This window comes from Sus scrofa, chromosome 4, assembly GCF_000003025.6.
Source record: "Sus scrofa isolate TJ Tabasco breed Duroc chromosome 4, Sscrofa11.1, whole genome shotgun sequence".
NCBI classification, from domain to species: domain Eukaryota; kingdom Metazoa; phylum Chordata; class Mammalia; order Artiodactyla; family Suidae; genus Sus; species Sus scrofa.
The window spans coordinates 11,402,293-11,415,892 of record NC_010446.5 but is presented as its reverse complement, the minus strand read 5'-3'; positions in this window follow the sequence as shown (position 1 = coordinate 11,415,892).

Here is a 13,600-nt window from a genome sequence, read left to right as displayed (position 1 = left end):
ATGTTGGAGATCTCCTGATGTAATTATGCATGTCCCATCTTGATGGGATCCTTACATCAGAAGCTACTTTCCATGTAAAATAAAGTGATCCATGGCTTCACATGTTGCTGATGTCCCTGTGTGTGATAGGGGTTGATTCGTTCTCTTCCTCCCCTCCTCAAAGGCACATGAGGGATGGATATGTGATGGCTGCTCCAAGTGCCAGGGGAATAACTTTAGTGTCTTACAAGATATTGTTACTTCAGTCCTAGAACAGATTCAATAAATAATTTCAGCAAGGGTTGAAATGTTATTAGGATTAGATCGGCTACCCTTAAGTAGATTAATAGGGCTAAGTCATATGACAGCTGTGGTACACCAACCAGATTCCCTTTCATGACTGAGGCACTTATTCCCCCATCTGCCAGATGTGCTCATCACTGATAGCTCACAGATGAGTCTCTTTCTGGGAATTGCCCTGTGCTGGGAGAAGCTACTAGATTCAAAGTTAGGCTCACACTCTGTGATGGGTGTGGCTACACAGGACTGGCCCCCTTTCCTCAATAAGAAAACATATCGCACACAGGGAACTTGTTAACACTTGCCATTTATATCGCTTTTGTTCACTTTCTTATAAGGACCCCAATCCTGTGCTTTATGCATGAAAATACAGTAAGGACCCATAAAATCTTTGAAAAAAAAAAAATGTCGTTTGAGCACAAACCAGTCTCAGAGTTCAAGACGCTGGGCTGAAAATCCACAAGTTGCCCAAATCAGAGGACTGATGACATGCGGGAAGGCAACTATGTCAAGTATTTCATTTCATTTGCTTAATTCTGGTATTTAACTTCTCTATGTCAAGTATAATTCCCTTGCATGCCACCTTTCAGGATTGTCCTTTCAAACGTCTTTGCCTGAGTCACTCTTACTTCTCGTGAGTCACATCTTTCCGGGAGGCTTCCATGGACTATTAGTTTCTGCTCCCTTATGGTGTTCATGAGATGTAGTCCCAATGCTTAGGATACATTTACTTCATTTTATTCTATCCTCTGTGCTACTACAAGTAGGTTCTTAAAGTGAAAACTCTTCATCCTCTAAACATAGCAGTTATACTAACAAATCCTATATGCTCAATCAATACTTGCGAAACTAAACTGAAACATGAAGAGGCCATTTTTTACCATCATTTCAATCGTGAACTGGAATAGATGAAAACATACCATTTATGTCCTATCAAATAGGAAGGAATTTTTTTTTTTCTTGCAACTCCAGAATCCTGGATTTCTACTCCAGCTGTATGAATTCAGGTAGATGAGACCCAGACCTAAGGCTTTAGAGAGAAATGGAAAAGAGCTGCTCACTAGAAATACAGAAGGAGATGATTCTGCTCAGTTGATTAACTACCACCTTCATAATTCTGTAACAAAGCACAGATGTATGAGGTTCTTGTGAAAATTGTTTCATAAAACTATGAGCTTATAAAGCATAAGCTCAAAACTCTCTTTTTTTTTTTCTTCCATATTATTAAAAAAAAAATCATGACTTTTTCTACTAGAACCTTCATTTACTCAGTTCTTTGAACAATTTATACTTTTCTGTCCGAAACATTCTCAGGTCTCTTTGCACATTACTCCCTTCAATTAGGTTGAATTTTAAAAATCTGGCCTTAGTTATACATCTCAGATCTTTCATCACAACTCCTCTGTGAGAGTGAGTATTTTTAAATAATCTTATTATGGAAAAGAATAGATTGAGTGGTTTGAATTACAATTTCCCAACAGATTTCTAGTTCAAATGAAACTGTCTTTGGTTTTAATGTGGTTCTTTTTGTGCTATGGCAGGAAATAAGGGACATATTTCTAGAGCTAAATATGGTAGATAAAAACTCACAACATTTTGGATAGACAGACTAGTGCAATTGATTTATCCTTTAGATCAAGAGACTAAAAAGCATTGAAGTAATTAGCTCAAGGTCATATACCTAGTTAACAGCAGAGATGTAACTAGACCTTAGATGTTGTTATTTCACTTTAAAGAAGCAACTGTAATTAAGTAGAGACTTAGCGAGTTTTTTCCAAGGTCAGAAAATCTTCATTGAAAGTCTGTCTTTGCTGGGATAGAATATTATGGGCACTTAGACAAATTTAGTTTCTCATCTACTAGCTGTGGTTTTCATATCTCATTTTGAAGTGCATAGTAAATGCTCAATAAAGACATGCTGTCTGAAAGCTTTCAAGTGTGGCTTTGCTAAAATCAAGTTTTGAGATTTCTTTTCTGAGATCACATATTTAATAGCAGCAAGAGAGATGTATAACATTTAAGTCCTCTGATAAAGTTCCAGACTTCTTTGCTCCCGGTCAACTGATACAGACCAATAAATCAAAAATCATTGGCTCTTGGTCACAGTATAATCCAGATTTTCCTCATGGAGAAACAAATCCTGAGGTTCTCTTAAGCGCAAAGTCAATATATAGCTACATACATCCTGTCAAGCTGTGAAACCATTGGCTCATCAGCCAGAATAACTGAACAATGGGAACTGACTTGCAAGATGTTCCTCAAGCCAGAATCAAGCTGTTCCTTGTATCTGTCTAGGAGGTTTATAGAAATGCTACTTTCATAAAGTAAATCAAAAAAATCTGTGGAAGATTTTTATTGATTGAATGCAGGAGCTTGTGGCTTGGGGCAGATCATGAAACACTGACTCCATCCTTGGATGCTTTGCACAACCCCGTCGCTCTTGGGCCAGCAACAATTGCCTGACTGGTTGCTGGCAGCAGCAAAGAGGGAAATCTACTTACTTAACTATTTCAAGCAGAAGGAACCTGCTTCTGGGTTTTTTTGTTTTGTTTTTTTGTTTTGTGTTTTGTGGATTTTATATATATATTCTGTTTGAGAATTCCAGACCAATTGTGCTCTTCTGCTGGGGAAGCTGTCCACTATTTGATGTTACTCTAAATATAGTACAACCTGGAATCTTCTGGGAGGGTTAGGGTACAGGGTTTGTTTTGAGAAATAAAGAGATGGAGAGAGAGAGAAACAGTTTCTTCTTACTCAGTTCAATCTCACAGGTCTCCAGTACTAAGACCTACATGAACTTATTTTGAGATATAAGCTGTATACACTAATGTGCACACTTTTTAAGAGTGCACATTGAAGGCTTTCTGTATGTCTGTACCTGTGTAACTACTTAGCTCAAGCAAAAGATTTCCAGGATGCAAGGAGGCGCTCTAACGCCCCTACCTAATCTAACATTTTACCCTTCCCCCATCCATACACCCAAGTAACCACCTTTTGGCTTCAGTTAACATGGATTAATTTTGCCTGTTCCTAAAATGTATACAAATGGAATCATATAACATGCATGCTTTGTGTTGGCTTATTTTACTCGTTACTATGTTAGGGAAAGTCACTCATGTTATTTTTGTGCATATTCATAGTTTATTCAATTATATGGATGGGTAATATTATACAAACACAATAGATTTATTTATTCTTTCACCTATTCGTTTGCATTGTTTCCGTTTGGGGGCTATTATAAAAGGAAGCTGCTGTAAATGTTTTTGTTCATGTCCTTTGGTTGACCTGTGCATTCCAGTCTCTTGGGAACCGCTGAGTCTTAGGGTCAGCATATAGATGCTGATAAGAAGTGCTTCAGAGTAGTTGCACCAAATTGCACTCCTTCCAGAAATACATGAAGGTTTTAGTTGTTCTACAGCTGCAGCCATACTTTGAATGATCCGTCTTTTAAATTATTCTGTCAACTCTAATTTCAGTTCTATTTCTGTGGTAAGGGGAATTTGAACAACGTGTTTAACGGTGCAGATTCTGTACTCAGTTGCTTGAATTTAAATCCTAGGTGTGTTACTTGCCACTTATGTAACTTTGACTATTCAACCTCTTTGTGCTTCGGTTTCCTCAATTCCAAAAAGAGGCTAATAGGTCTCCTTACCCTACAGGGAGGTTGTAAGAGCTAAATGAGTGAGTATGGTATAGCTTTTAGAACAGTGCATAGCATATGCCATCAGGCTTAGGTGGTTTTTTTTGTTTGTTTGTTTGTGTGTGTGTATGTGTGTTTAGGGCTGCACCCATGGCATATGGAGTTTCTCAGGCTAGGGGTGGAATGAGAGCTATAGCCGCTGACCTACACCACAGCCACAGCAACGCTGGATCCTTAACCCACTGAGCGAGGCCAGGGATTGAAGCTGTGTTCTCATGGATGCTAGTCAGGTTCATTTCCGCTGAGCCACAACGGGAACTCTGAGGGTTAGGTTGTTTTGCATTTTTTTTTAAGTAATATGGTCAAGTTTGAAAAATTCAAACACATTCAATATCCATTAACTTGAAAAAATTAAAATGGTTATTGCAGGGCTATTTAGACGCAATGGTTCAGCAATATCCACAGGGGACTGGGTCCAGCACTGCCATGGATATCAAAATTTGCAGGTGCTTAAGTCTTTTATATAAAATGGTGTAGTATTTGCATATAAACTATACACACCCTCCTACACACTTTAAATCGTCTCTGGATTATTTCTAACACCTAATGCCACATAAATACTACGTAAATATTTCCCAGTTCATCGCAAATTCAAGGTTTGCTTTTTGCAACTTTCTAGAATTTTTTTTTGAATATTTTCCATCTATGGCTGGTTGCATCCAAAGACATTGAACCCCTCAGGATAAAAAGGGCCTGCTGAACTATGCTAAACGTTGTACCTGCAGAGCAGATGGGTGGAGACAGGACAGAGACAAGGTGAGATAAAACTGCAGAGGGTAGCAAGAACTAGTCTTGATGACTGTTTGTAAGGTTAAAGGGTTCAGACTTCACTGAGAAGGTAGTAGTGACACATGACTTTAGGCTAAGGAGCATCATTATCATATTTGCATGATGGGATAGAAACTGGGCTGAGAGAGGGATCAGGATAGTAGCTACCTATCCTAGACTACTGCCAGAGGTGCTGAATACTATGCTGTATATTTTACAAACATTTTCTCATGTTTGTTTCTCATGTTTGGAGTGAACCCCCAAGAGAATTTCACCACTGTGTTCCTTTTACATCATGGGTAGATGGAGGCTTGGAGAGATAAGTAACTTCCTCAAGGTCACAGAGTTAAGAAGGGGTTGAGGAGGTCCCGTCGTGGCTCAGTGGAAACAAATCTGACTGGCATCCATGAGGATGCAGGTTCGATCCCTGGCTTTGCTCAGTGGGTTAAGGATCCGGTGTTGCCATGAGGTGTGGCGTAGGTCACAGACGTGGCTTGGATCTGGCATGGCTGTGGCCTAGGCTGGAGGCTATATGCCATGGGTGCAGCCCCAAAAAGACCAAAAAAAAAAAAAAAAAGGTTGATCTGGGATGTAAACGCAGTGTGTCTGACCCCTAAGTCCTGATGATATCTAGGACTGTGTTGTGCCCATGTCTATGCCATCAGATTATGTGTCCTATAAATAAATCTCCGATCCCCTTAGCAACAGTCTAAGGAAGGAATGATTCTCAGTTCACAGATGAGAAAACAGAAAACTGAGACTCTGACAGTAAGTGCGATCCCCTGGGCCATACCCTGGAAAGTGGCAGAGCCAACACTCAGGTTTGTGTCTGCCATGTCTTTCCTCATGAATCTCACTCTGTTGTGAGAGCTCATAGCAAACACATCTAAGAAATGTTCCTACTTCAGTGTAAAACAGAAGTCAGCAAACTTTTTTTCTATAATGGGCAAGATAATGAATATTTTAGGCTTCTCAGCCCATATGGTCTTGGTGCAGCTACTCAACTCTCCCACTGTAGCTTGAGATCTGGACAGGAAGGGGCATGGCTATGTTTCAAAAAATTTTATTTACAAAAACAGGCAGTGGGCCATCCACTTACTAACTCCTAGTATGAAACAGCTAGCAAAAAACAAAAGCTCCCTTCTTTGATCAGCTGTAATTTTGGTTAAAAAAAAGTTAAATTAATTATGCCATCAGTTATTTAGCATAACCTAAATATTTAGATTTTTGTGCTTGGAATATTTAGGGATTCTTCTTCCCTTTTTTGTCTTGATTTTTGCTACATATGTAATGCTGCTGCAAGGCCTTGGTTTTCACTGTTTTTTCTCCTTCAGAATTATGTTCTTGAGATAAATTCCTAGTAGTAAAATGACTATTTAAAGGGTATGGACCTATTTATAGACAGGTAAAAATTAGACTTTCATTTGAAACATGTTGGATGAATCCCTCCACTCCTTTCATTCTTCCCATACAACCTACATTTTAGTAATTATTCATCCTCAAAAATACCCCCTCTGATGTTTTGGGTACAGCACCAAAATTAATTGAAATATGAATCTCAATGAGCAAATATCACCCGATCGATGAATGGAAGAAATATGCTAAAGAAGAAAATGCTTGGGGACAGGTGACTAAAATTTTTCATGAATGCCACAAATTTCTCTACTCGTGTTTCTCAGTCTTCAACATATGGAACATTCTGTTTCCCAAGATTTGTCTGATTCTCCCGGAAAGTGTTGGAACAGACTGATGTCTACAGTCAAGTCTGCCATTGTCTGAAGAACTGCGTAGGCTGCCTTTGGATGAACAAATGTAACCCCGCCCCCCCCCAAAACAATCAATTTCAGTATGTCTTTGATTTTCTTGACTTTATAGGGTAGGAAGTGAGATGGAAGAAAATGTTTTTTTCCAACAGAGATATTTCACAAGTCCCAGGCAGTGATGAAAAATAAATGTCATGTCTTATCAAAGAACACTATGTCCAAATGGTGGATGATAACCTTGTCTCTTCCATCGTAGAAGCGTCTTCCGCACCTATGCTTTTCTCTCCACCCTCACTTTCTCCAGTAGGGCTCTCTTCTCATAAGACTATTATAATGTCTTCTTATATGTTCTCCTTGCCTTTCGGTGTCCAAATCTAATCATTCCCCCAAATCCAACCAGATGTATCTTGCTAAAAATTCCTCCTGAGGACAGTGGCCCTTTGCCTGAGAACTCCACTGACTCTCCCACAGTCGAGTGCCCACCCACATTTTCTGCCATATCTCTCACCTCTTCTTTTCAATCAGTCCCCTCAAAAGTTTCATGAACATGCTTCCTTGTTCTCTGATACCTTCCAGCCTTTCACACATGTGTATCGGGGACTTCACTTCTGAATAACTTGTCAAGGAGCTCATAGACAGTTTTGAGGGACTTGCTACAAACACAAGCTCCCAGACTAACTCCAGGTCACGTGAATTAGAATCTCAAGGTCAGGAATTAAGATTTTATTTTGTAACAAGTTCTCCAAATAATTCACGTTTGGGAATTACTGCCTAGGCTGACCCTTGTTTTGAAATGCCATTTTCTTACTCTTGGCCACTTTTCGGTTCACTCTTTAAGATCCCATTTAAATGTTATCTCCTTTGGGAAGACACCTCTGCTACCCCAAACACAAAATCAATACTTTCTCACTCTTTCTTTTCAGAGCACTCTATCTTCATTCCCTTTGTGTTCTGTTTATTGCACTTTGCTCTTCGAGCCTTACCCTTTTTTTCTCTATGAGGAAAAAAACACCCTCATAGAGAATAGGTCAATAGCAGCTAATGTTCAAGAAGAGCTATGTGTAGAAAGCCTGATGGATTGTGCTGGGGAGTCAGGCCATCTCTGACCTGGACATTGTAGAGAAATCTCAGGAACTCTAAAGGTGAGGCAGCCCCTACGCCTAAGGAACTGTAAGTTCCTTAGAAAAGGCTGGTCTCCTTTCTCCTTCTGGGGTGTCCTGCTGGCTCTGTGCCCACTCCGTCCTGGCATATGAAACCATTCACTGCACTTATACAGTGTCTTGGCTGACTCTCCACTCAGTCTTAGCATATAATACCATTTACCATACTTATACGGTGTCTTGGCTGACTCTCCCTGTGAAGCATCTCTTTCCCACAGGCAGGGTCTGCATCTTCTTCATCTCTGTATTCCATCACATATGGTGTCTGATGCTCCTGAAGTGGTATATGGTTTAGAATCTCTGGGATCCAAGACGTTGGCATTGGTGCAACATTGTGCTCGTGACCATGAGCTTCGGAGTTAGAGGCTTGGGTTCAAATCTCAGCCACGGGGCACAGTGTGATATTGAACTAATTCCTGAACCTACCACGCTTCAGTTTCCTCTTGAGCAAAATTGGAAGGATGGTAATAACACTGACCAGGTTTTGTCAGAATTAAAATAGGTATCAGCTTATCTCTTATCATTTAGTAAATGAGTAAATGTTGGCTCTTATTAACACTGTGGTTAGTATTTTTTCCCAGGGGTTCCCCAATCTTCTTTGAGGTCAGTCTCCTGACTCCTGAATATGGATATGTTGCCTGGAATTCTAGTGACCATGCACTGCTGCTATAACAACCCATAGGCATCTGTCATATGCTGAAACACAGGACCACAGCAAGGTGCCCACACTATCCCTCCCCTTGTCCTTCTTCTCCGTGCAGCCTGAAAGTGCCATTAAGAGTATCATTAAGTCCTGACGAGTTAGGATAAAGTGCTCCATACACAGCACTGGGCCAACATAAGATACTGCTATTATTTTGCTCCTTGGCTGAGCTTTAAATTATTTTTGGCAGAGACCATTCTGTCACACATACTCCATCTATTCTTTTTGACTTAAAACGACCTCACAAACAATGGACAATAAAGTGTATTTGAGAAGAAGTGAGCATGAATTCTCCTGCCCTGAACTGCATACTTTTCTGGAATAGCATGGATCATGCTGAGAAAATAAGAACTAACTTGGGGTGAAGGCTTAAGTGCTGCCTTTCAGTTTACTAAGGAAGCCTTACTCTATATCTGTCCAGTGACCTGAAGCTGCCTCTAAATCAGCCGTGTTCTTCAGAACACCCGTAATATGCTCTCTGTGCAATTTTAAGGCTTCTGCCTTTTTCTCACTGTGGTTTGAAAGTGATCCAAAATTTATGGGACGCAAGTTACTGAACCTTGCCATAAAAAAATTGTCTGGTCTAAAACAAATGGGAATAAAATACCAACATTTTTTTTTTAAGTTCTTGAAATATAATTGATTTACAATATTGTGATAATTTTGGCAATATCACAGAGTGATTCGATTATACGTATAAACATATCCATTCTTTTTCAGATTATTTTCCCATATAGATTATTATAGAATATTGGGTAGAGTTCCCTGTGTGCTACAGCAGGACCCTGTTGGTCAGTTATTCCATATACCATAGTGTGCATATGCCAACCTCTTCTGTAAACTTAGATTAGGATGCAAAATTCCTAATCAGTGCTAGACAGACCCTCCACTGTAAGATTAAAAAAAAAAATACTATACAGCCCAAGGAACTATAATCTCCTGGGACAGAACATGATGGATAGCATGATAAAAAGAATATTTATATGTGTGTGTGTGTGTGTGTGTGTGTATATGTGTATATATATATATGACTGGGTCACTGATGTACAGCAGAAATTGACACAACACTATAAATTAACTATAATAATAAAAATATATATATATATATACACATATACATCTTCCATAGGGCTTCAAATGAATCTCCTACCTCTCTGAATGTGCAGAGGAGATGAATATAATTTTCATATGGGAGTTGCTCCATTGCTTACTGTTTATCTTATTTTTGCACTTAGTCTGTGTCTTGGTCAGTTGAGGCTGCTGTAATAAACTGTAGACTGGTGGCTTAAGCAACAGAAATTATTTCTCACAGTTCTGGAGGCTAGAAATCTGAAATCAGGGTGCCAGTGAATACTTGTGTGCAAGTGTGAAATTACTTCTCCTATGCATGACCTTCTAACATTGTACATAAAATAAGAATGATGATAGAACCAATCTTAGGGTAGTTGTGAAGCTTCAATAAATGTGTGCATACAAAATAGTTAGAAAATTGCTAGGAACTCACTGCTATTTAAATGTCAGCTGTAATACTAGTATTCCTGTTAATATCTTCTAGAATTGTTGTAAGACTAAGAGGTTAAGATTAAGAGTATATGAAAAAAAACAGTGCTTGGAGGATTTGAAACTTTAGTTAACATGGTACTATCCTTTCTGATTCTCTTCACTCTACAGTCCCCTCAGGCCTAACATTTCTCTGATGGATTTAAAAAGCATTGGAGGCATCGGATGAGTGCATCAGCATTTTCTAGCATGGCTAATTACCATATATATTTATCTCCCCCACCCCACCCATGCTCACACAGAGCCCAATGGATTATTTCCTGTGTGCCAGATATTTTAGATTTGCATTCTCTACCTCATTTAGTCTCGAGCACAACCTAGAGGAAGACTCATCATCTTCCCTGCTTTCGAGATGAGCACGTTAAGTCTACGAGGGGCAAAAGACCTTGCCCAAATATAATCAGCTTTACACGGGAGAATTGGAACTGCACCCCAAGTCTTCTGAGTGAATTTCAGAGCCCATGCTTCCCCTGGCACATCATGCCCTCAGCAAGACTCTTGTGATTCCAGCTGTCTAGGTGTTTCTATGTATAAACTGGAGGTGTCAATGATCTAGAAATAGGCCATCCATCAGTGGGTGCCATCTGTAGGGCTATGTCCCAGGGAGCAATGCTCAGTTCCAGTTGAGAAATTCCAATCCTGCAAACTCATTAACTGCTCCCTTCCAGTCCTCTCTCCACCCCTAGAAGTGCTTCCATAGAGCTCCATCTAGTGCTGTGTGGTGGGGCGAGTCCGCAGGGGTGGGGAATGAAGGACAAAGGTCATTCTCCCTCAGCATGACTTCCAGGTGCTACTGGATGCCACAGAGCAGTGTTGGAGGAGGGGCAGCCCCAGAGGAGGGTGGCTATGAGGGCACGTCTCCTGATGAATCTATATATTCCTCCCCAAACCTAAAAGAAACTGTCTCTTTTAAGTTCACAGATTATACATCTTGTTGCCCAAATGAGCTTACTGTCCCAGGACTTGTTTATTGTTTTGACTTTTGTGTATCTTATATCTCTGCCTTTGCTCATGCTGCTTCCTCATCTTGTAATACCCTTCATAACTTTAAGTCTAATACTCTTTGAGAGTTCCCTATTCTGAAGATTAGTGGTTCTACTCGGTGTTCATGGGGTATAGCAACAGCAGTCAAGATTGTGTAGTAGTGGCAAAATAATAGAAAAACAACTCAGTGGATAGAAGAGACTGCATAAATAGACTCACACAAGTATATGCAGTCAATCTTTAAAAAAGGGGAAAAGGAAACTCAATGGAAAAAGAACATTCTTCTCAACAAATGGTACTGAAACAACTGAACACACACACACACACAATGAACCTAACTCAAAGTGGATCATAGACCTAAATGTAAAACACAGAACTATAAAACTTATAGAAGGCAACACAGAATAAAGTCTAGATGACTTTTGGTTTCGCAATGAGCTTTTTAAATTTATTTTTATTTTATAATGATTTTTATTTTTTTCCATTTATAGCTGGTTTACAGTGTTCTGTCAATTTTATACTGTACAGCACGGTGACCCAGTCACACATACATGTATACATTCTTTTTTCTCACATTGTCATGATCCATCATAAGTGACTAGATGTAGTTCCCGGTGCTACACAGCAGGATCTCATTGCTTACCCATTCCAAAGGCAGTAGTTGCAAACTACTGCCTTTGGCAATGAGCTTTTAGATACAACACCAAAGCATAACCCATGAAAGAAAAAAATCAGTAAATTGGGTTACAATAAAATTAAAAACTTCTGCTCTGAAAAAAATATACTGTTAAGAGAATGAAAATATAAACCACATTTGCAAAACCACATATTTGATAAAAGGTTTGTATATAAAATATACAAAGAAATTCTAATAATAGGAAACCAAGAAACCCATTTTTAAAAATGGACCAAAAACCTTAACAGATACCTTGCCAAAGAAAATAGACAGATGGGAAATAAAAATATGAAAATATGCAAAGATGCTCTACATCATATGTCGTGAGTGAATTAAGGCAACACCGAGAAACCACTACACATCTTTTAGGATGGTCAAAATTCAGAACAGTGATACCACCAAAAGCTGGTAAGGAGGTGGAACATCAGGAACGCACATTCATTGCTGGGGAGAATGCAGGATAGTAGAGTTACTTTGAGAGACAGTTTGGCAGTTTCTTACAAAACCAAACACCTTTACCATACATGCAGCATTCACTTTCTTTGATATTTACCCACAGGAGTTGAAAACTTGTGTCCACACAAAACTTGCATATAGATGTGTGTAGCTGCTGTGTTCATAATTACCAAAACTTGGAAATAACCAAGATGTCTTTCAGTAGAGAATGGATAAATACATCTAGACAGTGAAATATGATTCAATAGAATAGAGCTATCAAATCATGAAGAGACACGGAAGAATCTCAAAAGCATATTGCTAAGTAAAAGAAGCCTGTCTAAAACAAAACAAACAAAAATCTACATAGTGTATGATTGCAAGTATATGATTTCTGGGAAAAGAACTGAGGAAGAGATTGTGGTTTCTCCATTGCAGGATGACACCAGACTTGTGCTCATCCACCTTTGATTTTTTTTGTTTACATAAATAAAACATTACCACAGTCAGCTGACTATCTACCTAACCCCTAAAAACCTCACTGTGTTCTAGATATTGCTACAGTTCCTTGCAGCTCAGGACCCGGGGTTGCTATTTGGACTTTTGCTCACTTTCACCTCCAGTGATAATGTGCTGCCACTTGCCCCGCTGGCTCTTCTAAAATTCTATCACTCACATTGGCACTAGTATATGGGTATTGTAGCAGCATCCTTTCTCTTAAATCTGGCCAACAGAAGATAGAAGCTAGGAGGTTTCAGTGACACACAAGACTTTCCAACTATTGCATTTCTTACTAGTTCGGTAAAGAGAGTTTCCCACAGTCCTTCCTGAGAAACAAAGTCAGCTGATAGATTCTCTGATCTTCTGCAAGAAATCCATTCTAACGTGTCCCCCACCCCCAGCCCCATCTGAGCCTTCTGACCATTTTCTCAATACTTTGGTAAAGCAATCCTGCAGCCTCATTTACTATAGACAAGCATTTTCCCAAGCTTCAAGGAGATTTCAAGAATCCTTGCCAGAAAGAAAATCTGAATCATGGGAAAATGTCTCTTATCCAGCTTTATATTCCACACGCCTTGTTCCAGTTGTCTCAAAATCCATTCCCAAATATGTTTCCTTGGTTGCTGCTGAGACATGTAACTGCATCTTGAACAACCATTGATAAATGATCTTTCTCCTCCTGAGTCAGAAACAGTAATTCCTCGGTGTCATCCTACTAAAACTCCACCCTAATGACTGGTCTGCTGGAAGTGGTGAGGGAAGATGGAAGCAGATCTTAAGGAAGACAAGCATCATTTTTAGAGTCTTGTGCCTTCAAGTATGGTCTTTGTGTCATGTACAGGCAAGTGGAGGCTGCTCATCGGTAGCACTGGGGAAGGAGACATGTGTGCCACCTGGAGGGTTCTGCAGAGCCTGGGGATTGGAAGGTCTCAGGCATGTCTATCCAGATGTCCCCAGGCCAGGTCTCAGGGACCCAGTCTTTCCATCATAGAGCACAGAATTTAGTGTAGAATACTTACTGTAGCTTTCAACTCGGCCTTCTTTATAATTCTGCTCCGCTCACAATCAGAT